This window comes from Sesamum indicum, linkage group LG11 (genome assembly GCF_026168435.1).
Source record: "Sesamum indicum cultivar Baizhima isolate 11 linkage group LG11, ASM2616843v1, whole genome shotgun sequence".
Taxonomy (NCBI): Eukaryota; Viridiplantae; Streptophyta; class Magnoliopsida; order Lamiales; family Pedaliaceae; genus Sesamum; species Sesamum indicum.
Genome location: NC_142667.1, coordinates 1,215,262 through 1,228,526, shown reverse-complemented (window position 1 = coordinate 1,228,526; position 13,265 = coordinate 1,215,262). Strand labels below are relative to the sequence as shown.

At 32.6% G+C, this 13,265-nt stretch overlaps 1 pseudogene; it reads left to right on the top strand.

The window, feature by feature from the left end:
• Window positions 1-868: 868 nt before the first annotated feature.
• LOC105173254 (receptor-like protein 40) lies at window positions 869-5,733 on the top strand (annotated as a pseudogene).
• Window positions 5,734-13,265: the final 7,532 nt, after the last annotated feature.

Here is a 13,265-nt window from a genome sequence, read left to right as displayed (position 1 = left end):
TAGCCAGAGGTCACCACCACCAGCAAAAAGGTGAACTCCAAAAAAAAAGGGGGGCTTAAATTGTAAAAATAAAAAAATATAAAATCAAAATATAATTCTAAAAGGTTAAAGGATAAAAATGAGCTAATAAAAATAATAGCCAAATTTTAAAAGGCCATATGAGAAGGGTAAATAATAACCCGAAAATTAAAAGGATGTAGAATGAAAGTGTTATCCTAAAAATTATAAGGCGAAAACACCAAATGAAAGTGTTATCCTACAAAATGTGTTTAATTTAATAATGCTCCCACTAAACAATATAATACTTTATTCATACACAATAACTAATAAAACTTGCATCATTCCAAAAAAAATTCATCTTATCAATTAATCAAATAATAGTACCTGAATGAAATAATAAAATTAGATAAGAAAGCAAATAAAATATAAAAATTTTAAAATATTTAATATGTAAAGTGTAAATTTAATTATTTTTAAATTATTCAAATTATTTAAGAACTCCAATATCAACTTTAAATATATAATTTTAAAAATAAATTTAAAGCAGTAAAATTGAACTAAAATTATTATACTAAGGATAAAGTAGTAGAAAGTAAAGTTGTATTTATTTAGAACAAAGCCCTTTTTTTTTATTGCCGTTTCAGAAATAGAAATTGGAATTTCAAACATGTCAAAGTAGTTTTTTTAAGGCAGAAGCTAAAAATAGTACCTCTAATAGTATTTAAGAAGAAATTGGATTTCAACAGTACAAGACATCTAAAATCAAGATGGTGTAGAAAACCGATACAATTTTTATTGAAGTAAATATTTTTTTAGAGTCTTTTTAAATATAATCGAAACTCCCAATGTTTTATAATTGAAACTCCCAATGGGCGTCGAGACTGCCGAGAGGCTCCGTGTGACGTGCAAGGTTGCCCTGCGGGCTGCGGGATATCAGGGGCAACACCTCTCATGCGAATGGGTGATCGAGACAATCATTCGAAAACCTCGTGATCCAACTCATGAAACAACACAAAAGTATTTAATAACTAGATGCAAAATATTAATTCAAATATTTAAGATCTATCTATTTGTATATCTAGTTTGTTACATAACTTTTATATTGTAAAAGTATGAATAATTTAAAATATTTATATTTTTTTAATTCTTTCGCATTGCCTATTATAATTTTCTCATAAAAAATAAATTATTGATCCTATATATTAATAAATAAGTACCTGTCAATTGTGCGTGACTGATATTCAATAGTCCGAAATCTCTAAATCAAAATGGAGTGTAAAAAGGTTAAGAAAATGGGTACATGAAGCATATTGACTTGACTTAATTACTGGTTCCAAGCTCAGTCAAGCCGAAAGAGACTCTCATTATTATGTTTATTGTGTTTTTTAGATATGCAACTTTATATGAGGGCATAATTTTTTTTTATCATATTCAGAAAAGATTATTTTCATTTTTAATACCAGAATTATTGAGAGTTGTCGCTTTTGTTACCATAAGATACAAAACACGCCTTTTTGATCCAAGTTAACGACAGAGGCCATGTATCCGCACGTAGCCATTAACAGCCGTTAACTCCTATTAGCTCACGTGAGACTGATTTTGACTTCAGAAATACTATTTAATGGTACAAACACCAAAATGTATTTTTTTGTACCATTAAAAGGAAAAAAATATTTTGACCGATTTTCATCACAAACTACAAGATTTTTTTTTTATTTTTTACAAAATTAAAAATATTAATAAAATTTTATTTTAATATATATAATAAATAGTTATAAAATTATAATTATTTTTATTTCAGATAATTTTTAGGACCTATTTCATTATTTTTAAAATTAAATTATCATTTAGTCTAAATATATATATTAATATTTGAGCACAAACTATAAAAAGTAAAAATTTATTTTTGTGTAAAAATATTAGATAATTTTTTAATTAAATAATAAATTAATGTTTAAATTAAAATTACTTACATTCGAGTTATATTCTAGAAATAAAATTAAAATTTATTTCTTTATTTTATGGTCAAAATTTATTAAAATACTTTTAGACAATTTATAATAAAAATTCTATTTAAAACAAAATTAATACTTTCTACAATGTATCACGAATGTAAATAATTATAACTTAAGACTTAATTTATTATTTAATAAAAATTATCTAATACTTTTATTCAAAAAATAAAATTTATTTTTTATAGTTTGTGCTCAAATATTAATATATTTTAGATCAAATAATAATTAATTTCGGAAAAGTGAAGTAGAGCCTAAAAATTATTTGCATAAATATCATTATAATTTTAAATCTATTTATTGTATATATTAACATAAATTTTCCCATCATTAGTTTGTGGCCAAAGTTGGATAACTAAATAACTAAAGAAATTCTTATAGTAAAAAATAACAAGTGGCGGCCAAAATATTAAACATAACTAAATTAAAACCATGATAGTTTTTAACTATAGCTAGAAATCATGACAAAATATTAATTAAGTATGATATTTTGGAAGTGGAGTGTAAAAAGGTTAAGAAAATGGGTAGATGAAGAATATTGACTTGACTTAATTATTGGTCCCAAGTTCAGTCAAGGTATGTGATTAGCAGTAATCAACGGTAATGCCATACAAAGACTTTGAAAGTCGTCGGCGTGTAAGAAAAATAGAAGTTAATTTAAAGCCACCTGCCACTGACTCATATTGGTGCAGCCTTCCTTCACTATGGGAATTTCTTTGTATTCTCAGTGTTTCTTCTGCTTCATCTGCATACTTTCAATATTTTGCATAACTAATTGTTTTATTCAAAATGCTTACAGCCAATGCCTGCAGGATTAGAGAAATTTCTTGCTTCAACTGAGGAATGATCTTATATTCAATAGCACTCGATCACGAAAACTGGTGCTCTGGAATCAGACTCAAGATTGTTACAACTGGGTCGGTGTGGAATGTGATGGTGTGGGGCATGTGATCAGTTTGCAGCTCGATGGGGAGGGAATTTCGGGTGGGATTCATAACATGTCAAGTCTTTCTGGCTTTCGGTACCTGGAGAAGCTAAACTTGGCTGAGAATAACTTTAGAGCTCAGATTCCAGGTGGGATTCTAAACCTTAAACATTTGACGCATTTGAATTTATCAGATGCTGGTTTTGGTGGACAGGTTCCAATTGAAGTTTCACTAATGAGGAGATTGGTCACTCTCGATCTCTTATATAACGGTCTAGAAATTGAGAATCCGAATTTGAAGATGCTTCTTCAGAATCTAACCGGGCTAAGAGAGCTTTATCTCGATGGCGTGCAGATGTCGTCAGCAGTTCTTAATTTCTTCGCTAACTTCTCACATCCGACTACCTTGTCTCTCAGTGGATGTGATTTAAGAGGTTCATTCCCTAATATGATCTTCCAATTACCTACCCTAGAGAATCTTGATTTATCCTTCAATCAGTTACTCACTGGCTCCATACTACAATTTCATCAAAATGCATCTCTTAGGACTTTGTTGCTTCTAGATACTAACTTCTCAGGCCCATTACCAAATTCTATTGGTAATCTTAGCATGTTATCCAAAATAATGATGTCCAATTGCAGCTTCACTGGACCTATTCCATCCACGATTTCTAACTGGGCTAATTTATGTGGACTTATCCAGGAACTTCTTCACCGGTTCAATCCCATCATTTTACATGTCCAAGAACCTTCAACGAGTAGACCTTAGTGATAATTCACTTAGTGGGAGCATCCCCAAGTCTCTCTTTAGTCTTCCTTCACTACGAATACTTAGACTTTCCAACAACCAGTTAAGTGGTCGAGTCTATGAATTTTCAACTTTACATTTTCCTCACATAGTTGCGCTAGATTTAAGCCGTAATAAACTGGAAGGGCAAATTCCCAAGTCATTTTTCACACTAGAAAGGCTTGAAACTCTTAAACTTTCTTACAACTTCTTCAATGGCACAGTTCAATTAGGAAAGTTGCAAAGGCTACATAATCTTGTGGAGCTAGACCTTTCGTACAACAATTTATCTATTGACACAAGCATCACTAATACAAATTTGTCGAGGTTTCCCCAGCTATTCTCGTTATCCCTAGCTTCTTGCAACCTACATAATTTTCCTGATCTTACAAACCAACACAACCTGAGGTTGTTGAACCTCTCAAACAACCGGATAATTGGGGAAGTACCTAATTGGATTTGGGAAATTGGAAATGGAACACTTATCGGTTTGGATCTTTCTTCGGATATGTTGGTTAGTCTTCAGAAGCCATATCACTTTCCTAGTTCACTTATACATCTGGACTTACACTCAAACCTACTCCAGGGTGAGTTGCCCCCTATACCCCAACATGCTAACTATATAGATTACTCCAATAACAAATTTGAAAAGTCCATTCCACTTAACATTGGAGACTCCATTACCAATCTTGGTTACTTGTCTATTGCAAACAATAGCCTAACTAAAGCATTCCGACATCCTTTTGCAATGCTACTGAACTTGAAGTTCTTGACTTGTCCTCCAATAAATTGAGCGGGAGCATACCGCCTTGTTTGGTGGAAAAAGTTGAGCAACTTGCGGTGTTGAAACTTGGGGGAAACAACATCAATGGCCATATACCGGATACATTTTCTGTCTATTGTCGTCTAGAAATTTTGGATATGAGTCAGAACTATTTAGAAGGGAGGCTCCCAGTGTCCCTAGCCAATTGCAAATCGTTACAGATCTTGAATGTCGGAAACAACAACATCGATGATGGTTTCCCATGCATGCTGCCATCTAGCTTGCGTGTCCTCGTCTTGCGCTCCAACAGATTTCATGGACAAGTGAGATGTAGCAGAAGCTGGACAGATCTCCAAATCATTGATATCGCTTCTAACAATTTCACTGGTTATCTGTACACAAAGAGCTTCCGGGGAATGATGCAAGAAAAGGATGCACGCCTGGAAAGTGACTACATTCATTACTATGCAGATTTTGTATTTGGTGAATACTACCAGGGCACAGTGAAAGTAATCGTCAAAGGAGTGGAACTGGAGTTGGTGAAGATTTTGACAATCTTTACAGCCATTGATTTCTCTTGCAATAATTTCCAAGGGGAGATACCAGATGCAATCGGTGATCTTAGATCTCTTCACATTCTCAACTTATCCCACAATACTTTCGTAGGAACAATTCCAAAATCACTGGGTAAGTTGACGTATATTGAGTCGGTCGACCTCTCAACCAACCAGCTAACAGGGGAAATACCAAAAGAGCTTACACGCCTCACATTCCTTGCAGTCTTGAATCTATCCCACAATCAGTTGATCGGGCCAATCCCAAGTGGTCCTCAGTTTCAAACATTTTCAACAGATTCCTTCCAAGGAAACATAGGGCTATGTGGTTTCCCTTTCAACATAAGTTGCAGGCATGCAGTGGAAGAAGACGACGTGCCACCACCTAATCCACATCAAGAGGACGAGGCCATCAATTGGGAATATGTATCTGTTGCACTTGGGTATGTTGTCGGCTTAGGAAGCATTCTCTGGATGCTTTTCTCTAGTCAAAGCTTCAGACACAAGTTCAATGATCAGACTGAGCAAGCTTTTCAAAAGATATTTAACGCCAAAAACAGGAGAAAAGGACACAGAGGAAGAACAAATAGAAGACGCCAATGCTGAAACTATACAACAGAGTAAGGAAATTAGCCATAAATGCTATGTATCATATTCATGCAATGAATAAAAAAGGAGATTTTTCCTGAGTATATTTTCTTAGATTACTGAATTTTTATGTTAAAATCAAGGTATGAGATTAGCAGTAATCAACCAAAATGCCATAAATCATTATTTTGGTGGAAGACACTGCTGATTATAACCAGTAAAGAGTTCCTGGACTAGCAGAATATTACCCACGATAGAGCGATCAAGAATAAAATTACTTTGGGATAGGCTAATAATCTTATCCAACACACTGCTCAGTCACTGTACAAATATTTTAGTGATAGCCTTAAAATCAAGGTACGTGATTAGTAGTAATAAACCAAAATGCCATAAATCAATATTTTGATAAAAGGGTGGTTTCTATTGATGCTCTAAATCATTATTTGTGGCTGAAAGAGATACTAATTTTTCTTTTCTTGCAAAAAGACTGCATATGGGAAATTGGATGTAGATATTTATAAGATATTTATTGGTTCACAATAATAAGAAAAATAATGACTCGTAAAATGATGGCTAATACTGTAAATGATATAAATCATCACAAGGGAATTTTCTTGTTAATGATACCAAATATAACTTGTATTTTTTTTCATCTTTCAAGGTATCTCAATTTCAAATATTTTCAACAGATTCCTTCCAAGAAAACACAATGCTATATGGTTTCCCTCTCAATATAAGTTGCAGCCGTGCAGGCGAAAACGACAACGACAATGACAACCTATGTGTGTGACTAGTAGTAATTAAACGGAAATGCCATAAATTCGCATGCATGTAAAGGGTCGTGATTTTTTTTATGCACTAAATCTTTATGTGTTGGTGGAAAATATAATAATTTTTATTATTTATTCAATTATATAAAAACTAAAAAATAAATTAATCCATTATTTTTATCTTTGTATCTCGCTTTAATTTCTCATCTTTTAAATAAGTTATAAGATAAATTATATTTTACTATTTGAACTATATCTATTTTTACATTCTGTCATTTAACCTTTTTATTGTGTCAACTTACAATCTCAACTTGACAAACTTTGTAAGTTACCATATACAGTAAAACTTCTATAAATTAATACTCTATAAATTAATAAACTCTCTAAAATAATAAAATCTTCCGGTCCCGACTTGGGCCTTTGTAAAAAATCATAAAATTCGATAAGATAATAAGATAATAATTTTTCAGAAAATTCCTTTATAAATACTAGGTCCCATTAAAACTCTAAATTAATAATTCATAAATATTACAATTATAAATATTATGGTAATTTGCTAAAATATGAAGTTTGTAATGCTTTATGCATTTGATCATTCATGAATGATTTTACGATGCCTTTTAGATGATAAGACATGGTGGGTTGTTATGAATTATTTTATTTTCATATTGAGATTTATATAGTATATATTTCATTCATCATGTATGAATATATTTAATTAGCTATAATAGTTATTGAAGTGCAACGAATTAATGTAAACATGTATATTTAAGTAATTTCAATGAATTGATACATGCGTCTATGAATATAATAGTTAATTGTATACAATGAATTGATATTATACATAAATATATTTAATTAGTTACAAAGAATTGATTGATGCATGAATATAATCAATGAAACATATATGAATTCAGTTATTTTTAATACATATGTACTAAATTTGCTGAATTTAAAAAGTCTCTCTTTTAATTAATAAAATATTAATTTATCGATAAATTAATATCTCTCTAAATTAATAAAATTTCATGGTCCCAAGATTATTAATTTATAGAGGTTTTACTGTATGATAATTTTGCGATCAATTCTTATGCTAAAAAGGTATCACATGCAGTGTTACATTCATTTGGGAAAAAAGAACTTGTCTTTTGTATATCAGATGTACACTGCATAAGATGTTTTTTAAACAGAAAAATCGACCAAAAATTGATATATATGGTCGTGAAATTGAGATGATAAATTGACATACAAAAATATTTAAATGACAAAATGCAAAAATAGGTATACTCAGATAACAAAATATAATTTATCTTAAAACTTTTATTTTAATTCTGTTAAATCAAAAATAAATTATAATAAAGTGGATAAAATATTTAACTCATCATAAGTAAGATTGAAAAAGCTCAGGCTGTAATTCAAACCCAATAACTTTTGAAATGGCTTAATAAAAATAATACTAAATATTTCCAAACCTTTTAAAACCCAAAACATATATTTTTCAAAAGCAATGTGAAAACAATCCCAAACGAGGCGATTAAGACTGCAAATAATATATAATTATTAAACCTTAATCATGGCAAATTCGTCTTTTCTTAAATTTTACTATGTGCCAAAAGGGATATTAGTGGTCTTGAAACCACTAAATAAATTCATATATCACACATAATACTATGTGCAAAGGCCGTGATTTTTTATTTATGCTCTAAATATTTATTTGTGGGTAAAAAGATAATAATTTAAAAAAAAAAAAGACTGCATAAAGGAAACTGAAGGAAGACATTTATATGATATTTATACCATCATAAAAAACAAGAAAACTAATTGATACACTACAAAATAAATACGGAAACTTGTAATGGCCTCAGCCTTTGTTACACATTTGTAATGAATAAGTTGTGATGACGTCATATAGGAAATAATAACAATTTCATTAATTTGTAATGGTTAAAACAGTTAAAGAGGTTGTTATTAAGTAATTATGTTTCAATAGTCATTACAAGTTAACTACTGTTACAATTTGTAATGATTTTTGTAATTACTTTTGAAATTAGGGATGGCCAACAATCTTTATATTGATAGTCGTTCCAAAAGATGTATGTAAGGCTGTTACAAAGGTGTAAACATGAAAGACCATTACAAAAATAGATAATGATTTTTGATCGTTACTAGTTTCATATAATTTTTGGGACGGACGATTAAATTTGTAAGGGTCTATGGAAAGAAAGGGTGGCCGTTACAAGGGCCGTGTAAATAACCGTGAGAAAATCTATGTAGAACATGTGTTACAAAGTCCATGCTAATATGGACATCATTTTTTCCCTCGTGTATTATAAAGACCGTTCCAAATACGGACATTATAATGGTGTTTTCAAAGGCCGTAACAAAATCAGTACAAAAAAGCTTACATATATGTGTGTTGTAAGTTGTTTCCATTTTATTTCATTTGTTCTAGAATTGATTATTAACAATAGACACTCCAGTATCTCTCTAATTTTCGTGCATATACACTTAATTAGGTAGAATTGCTTAATTTTTGGGCTGGCAACTGCTGATCTTTTTAGTTAGTTGACCAAGTAACAACTTTTAAACATTTTTTAATTAAATTGTACTTTGATTATTTTAGTTTTGTGATATTTTGATGTTATATGTTATGTATTCTTGGTGTAATATAATATTTATAAATTTATAAGTCGTAATTATATATGTGTGTGAATATATAGTGCTATATTATCATATTACGACAATTGAGGAGATGGATGTATAACAAAAACATACCGGTGAGTGCATGTCTTGCACTTGAGTTTGATGATGGGGTTAAAACTTTCATAAAATGGGTCAAGTGTTAGCATGGATATATGAATGGAGACAAAATTAGGTGTCCATGCTCGAAGTGCAAAAATAAAAAGTTTAAAACACCCGATGATGTCAGTTATCACTTATGTTTGCGCGATTTATACCAGAATATTATAGTTGAACTTTGCATGACAAGAAGAGGGTGTAGGAGAACTTTGATGTTGTGACTGTCCCTCCTAGTGCAGGAGGAGCAAACCCCGGCTGCTCAGAAGGAGGGTAATTATTCCCACTAGGTTGATGAACAACAGATAGATTGGGCACAGGAGATGGTTCATTTATGTAGCCGGGCTGGGTTAATTTTTCTTCTTACCACGATCATGTTTTATTATGGTACGAGGTTCTATCCTACTGATGTCGGTCCTATTTCATATTATTACGATGGTGGCCCCTATGATTATTTGTCAAGATTGTCAAACCATTTTTACAATGTAGTGCTCACTGCTAACTAACCCTTGTGGAGCGGTTATACCAAATCTCAGTTGGCGACAGTTGTTGGTTTGGTGGCTATCAAGGAAAATGGTCATAATTTTGAGCAATCGTATGATTGAATATCCTAATGGGCTAATAATATATTATCCCCCCCCCCCCCATCATTCCCTATCGAGAGATTACTACAGTACAATAAAATTGATAAAAGATTTGGGTTTACCCACTGAAAAGATTGGTGCATGTAAAAATAATTGTATATTGTACTGGAAGGACGACGTCGATTTGGAATACTTCAAGTTTTGTGAAGACGCTAGGTACAAGCTGGTGCAGGAGCGAGATCCCCGCCACAAGAAGTCCCCGTTTGTTGTTCTTAGGTACCTACCTCTTAAGGTACGTCTGCAAAGATTGTATGCTTCGAGAGAAACTGCATAGCATTGTATGCTTCGAGAGACAATGCCTTTGCATGGGTTTGTGCCACAGCGCAGTGCGGTCATACTTATTCATGTTACCCTGTTATACTTACACGTACAATCTCCCCCTGGGTATGTGCATGAGTTCTGAGTACATGTTTCTTACGAAGCTCTAATCGATGCGTGCTTGGATTCGTTGATCGATGAGTTGTTGCAATTGTGGCATGTGGGTGTTCGAACATACAACAACGTCATGGACCATGCATTCATTATGCGGACGGCGATGATGTGGACTGTAAATGACCTACCCGCCTATGGGATGGCATCTAGATGGAGTACCGCCAATATTATGGGGCATCCAACTTGTATGATACACGGCCATTCATTTGCAGCAAAATAGAAAGGCGTTTTACTTTGACTGCCACAGACAGTTTCTCCCTGAGGATTATTTCTACTGAAGGAACAAGAAAGCCTTCACAAAGAATAGTATGGAATATAAGATCGCACGTCTGAGACTTATAGGAGAGAAAATCCGCAATTGGGTTGCAGACATCAGTTCTACAGTTGAACAACCATTGACCCTCCCTTCTGGCTATAGTAGCAACCACAAGTCGACGAAGAAGACCATTTTTTGTGATCTTCCATATTGGGTAACGCATCTGATCTGACACAACATTGACGTCATGCACATTGAGAAAAATGTGTTTAACTATATATTCAGCCTGTGATAGACACAAAGGAAAAGACGAAGGATAATTTGAATGCAGGGAAGGACTTAAAGATTATATGTAATCGGTCGGAGCTTGAGTTGGACAAACGGAGACCGAACGCTATGCCTAAAGCGGTTTATACCATTACAAAAGAGCAGAAGAGGAGGATTTGTGAATGGATTTGTGTTCTTAAGTTTCGTGATCGATACGCGTCTAACATTGCCTGCTACGTCGACATGACAGAGTTGAGGATGTATGGCATGAAGAGCCACGATTGTCAGGTACATGCAGAAATTAATCCCGATTATCTGCCGTGAGATGTTTCCCGAGCATGTATGGAGTTCATTAATGGAGGTGAGTCTTTTACTCTAGAGCATATGCTCGACCACGATTGATGTCACCGAACTACATGAGTTGGAACACAATGATCTTCCATGTTAAATGTAGTAAGTAGGGTTGAATCCACAAAAATAGATTTTAAATTAATTCCTTCAAATAAAAATAAAAATAAAAGATGGGGAGGATTTTGTTTTAAATCTGAATATAAAACTAAATATAAGAAAAACTTAAAGAGAAAATATGAGAAAGACATTCCATTTAAAGATGGAATCATGCTTAATTCCACGATTGATCATAGGTGCAAGGATGACAATTATTCATGATAGATAAATTGATTATGGTCATTGGTAAGACCTAATAACCTCACATTTTCTTACCCTGTCGATAGTCAAGGAATTCCATTGACAGAACCACTAATCAGTAAACAATGTTGGAAATGATCTTAAAATTTAATTTACCGATAGCATTAACAACTAGAATGGTCCAATTCTAACCAATAAATTCCTACGATAATTTGTTTAAGTTAGATTGTGCATTTCCCACAAAATAATCGAAAAATTGTTCATAATCAATTATGCTATGTTACCACTAGTTATTGAACTAAACAAACAATTAGGGATTTGCAAGTTCAATTGGCTAGGCAAATATTCTTGACAATGAATAACGGTACCTATCATTCATAAATCAGATTATTTATAATAAAAGCACAGAGAACAACACAAATACCAATATGAATGAAAGTAGAAACTATAAATTAGATCTCACAACTCATTGGAATTAAGCATTCACCAAGTGTTTAACTAGAATTAAAAGAAAATAAAATATTATAGAAAAACACAGGAACATTCCCGCAGAATGAGACATCAAAAGATGTCTCTATGGTGATTACACCACTTATTTATATACTACTAGTTACCTAATTTTACTAGTACTAAAAAGGTAATTTCCTAACAAGACTAAAGACAATAAAACACTAAAGGAATTAATACTATAATCCTAAGGGAGAAAGATCATTTCAATCCTTTAAGTTTCCATGCGATTAATTTAGTCCTATAAGTTGGCGCATTTTTAATTTAATCCAGTAACTTTTAAAGTTGCTTAAATCAGGTCCCCAGATGAAATTTTGGACAATTTTGCCCTTTTCTAGCTTTAAAATGATCAATTTAGTACAGTTTCAATTATTGTGCATCCTAACGCATAATTTTGTACATGCTCGCCTAGAATGGTATCAGAGCTAGGTTTATTGAAGAAATGTATATTTATATTATTTATCCACTAATGGAGGAGACTCTTTGAGAGAAAATGGAACCGAACTAAAGTCCGAGTTACAATGAAACAGAAAATATTTCTAGATTTTGAAAATACAAAGAAGGGAATTTCTCATGAAAATTCTTGACAAATGAGACAATGGTCCCAAGAGGATTGACCCAAAACTTCTTAGGCCAGAACAAAAACAAGAATGACTGAGAAATTTTGAAGTACGACCGATACTACTAGGGAACGCGGTGAGGTATTTACACTCCACTGAAGTCCATGGTAGAATTCCAGCCAAGAGAAGCAAAACGGGTAAATTTCTGCATAATCACAGTTCTAAAAATTATGATTAAAGGAAGTGACTAGAAAGAACTCGAGCCAAAAACATCAAAAATCTCCGAAGATCTGAGTGAGATACACAAGACAGTTTATGAATATGGACATAAGTGAATTCGTGTACCTATGAAAATAGAATCTTTGAACCAGAAGGTAGATGAGATCCTCAAGATCCTTCCCAATCTACACAAGGATCTTACAGATCTGAAGACAGAAATTGCAATCTGAAGAGAAACCAAAAGGAGAATCGTGAGACATCTAAATCCAAACAAGATTGAATCAGAGACGCCCTTGGAACAGTACCTCTTCTACATCAGAAGGGGAAGACCACGAAGATTTCAAAGCCAAAGACCAGATAAGATCTGATCATAGCATCCATTAGATCCATAAAATAATGGAGGTGACGAGAGGAGATTTATCAGATTTACAAGAATTGGAAGAATCATTTTCCCAACTCGAAATTGTGGATTTAGTCAATATCCAAACCAATAAAATCACTCTAGCACTACCACCGCCGGAGGGAAGCACATGTTCC